Source organism: Cyprinodon variegatus, unplaced genomic scaffold (genome assembly GCF_000732505.1).
Source record: "Cyprinodon variegatus isolate N-32 unplaced genomic scaffold, C_variegatus-1.0 Scaffold504, whole genome shotgun sequence".
Taxonomy (NCBI): Eukaryota; Metazoa; Chordata; class Actinopteri; order Cyprinodontiformes; family Cyprinodontidae; genus Cyprinodon; species Cyprinodon variegatus.
Genome location: NW_015150957.1, coordinates 250,368 through 252,290, shown reverse-complemented (window position 1 = coordinate 252,290; position 1,923 = coordinate 250,368). Strand labels below are relative to the sequence as shown.

Below are 1,923 nucleotides of genomic sequence, written 5' to 3'. Positions count from 1 at the left end.
ATAAAATACAACATTATTCTCGTAATTTTACCACTTTATTCTTAAAATGGAAGAAAAAACCCTCCAGCGTGGCCGTAATGCTCCATCGTAGATTGGAAACCACATCAGGCTGAAATAAATGACCTGAAGGAGCAAAGTTAATCAAAAAGACAGAAAGTCCAACATCCGGGGACTTTGTCCATTCTCTGTCTCCTGTTCTTGTGAACTGGAACAGTTCTGGGGCTGATGGCGTTTCACGAGCACACAAGTACGCACAAGTATACATATTAAGAATGGCCTATTATTAGAATTAATATTTGACATTTGATTTTCCCAGACGTTGTCCATCCAGTTTGACTTTCCTTTTTTATGTCTAAGCTTTTTGCTATTTGTACGGAAAAAGATTAGGGCCACTGAAAAAAAAAAAAGTTAACTGATTTTAAAATTTTATTTCAGTTTAACATAGGAAAAAAGTCAGAATTCTGACTTTAATCTCAGAATTCTGACTTTAATCTCTGAATTCTGACTTTAATCTCAGAATTCTGACTTTTTTCCGATACTATATTGAAATAAAATAAAAAAAAAACAGTTAACTGTTTTTTTTCAGTGGCCCTAATCCTCTTCCGTAATTTTGTAATGAAAATCCCAGCAAAAAGCAATAATTCATTATAATAGCAAAGGGGGTATGAATACTTTTACTTTTATTATTTTATGAAGACCAATTTGACCAATCTAGTTTTCTGCTGCTGCAGTAAATAAAAGGTTAGCAGATGCGATGGAGGCGCCGTAAAGAAGCGAAGCCGCGCGGGGAGCGTGTCGCCCAGCTGATCTGTTATCGATTCGTTTACAGAACGAAGTGCGGCTCATAATTGTTTACAGAGTTGGAGGCGGGGCCTCTTTAAATACGCTTCCTTATCGCTTCCTCTTCCTCTCCTCTTATTCTTAGCGTGTTCGCCGTGTTCTCCTCACACATCCCGTTCTCCTGGGCTGATGGCGAGCAGAGCGGTCCACCTACTGATTGTTCGGCGTTGCCAGCCCGCCCCCCCACGCTTTGCTCGGTTTTCTGTTATTATTGATGATGGAAATCGAAACGCGGCTCTTTTCACGGTAAACAATGTCAGGAAAAGGAGGCTGAAAAACTGATGCAGTCCAGCAACCTTGAGAAAATTGGTTTTACACAACGACGCGGCTGTTTGTTTATGGAACATGCCCCCCCCCCTTTAACCTGCTTTTCACTGGATGCACTTGTGTCTGTTTGATTATTTGCATGCATGGGTGTTGCTGCGAAGGGCTTTGTGCTCCTACCTGAGTGTGTGCAGGTGCACAGAGGTTTGTAAGCCTATGTTTTGGGAGGGGGGGGTGTTGCTTTCTGCTTGCTTGTCTTGAATCGTGGTCAATTATCCACCTGCTGTGGAGATCTCAGGTCACAAAAGGCCCTCGATCTGTTGGAACTGAGCCCAGCCACTTTCTGCAACCCGACATGCCCGACTCCAACAAGCGACGGCGTCGTTTCCTCCTCCTCTGATTCCCCTCTGCCTGTTCTACCCCTCATGTTTCCCTTTTCTTCAGGGCTTTAATCTATTTCCTTACATTCTCCTTGCAAAGTTGTCCCTTATTTTTGAAGGAGTGGCTGTTTATGCCCTGAAGTGGCTGGATGAATACTTTAGATTTTCATGATATAACCATTGTGCTTATTTTCCTTCTTAAAGTCGGCCTGGATGAATTAGGGAGGAAGTTGAGGCCTACGTGTCAATATGAAGGAGGAGACCCTGGTGAACAGGAAGCTTTGAGAACAATATTTCATTTATGCAACTTAAGGAGTAATAATACAGGTGGCTCCACATCCCAGAGAAAATGACCAAACTGACATTAAAGTCATAGGAAGAATATTTAAATGTCAAATCATTCTGGGTTAAAATGGATATAAATGTTCTCTTTATCAGA

The 1,923-nt window shown here is 41.7% G+C and overlaps 1 protein-coding gene across 1 annotated transcript in view; it reads left to right on the top strand.

Annotated features, from left to right (window-relative positions):
- Positions 1-1,923, top strand: part of epha4 (EPH receptor A4) — an 80,338-nt gene that overhangs the window by 22,633 nt on the left and 55,782 nt on the right. The window lies entirely within an intron of this gene.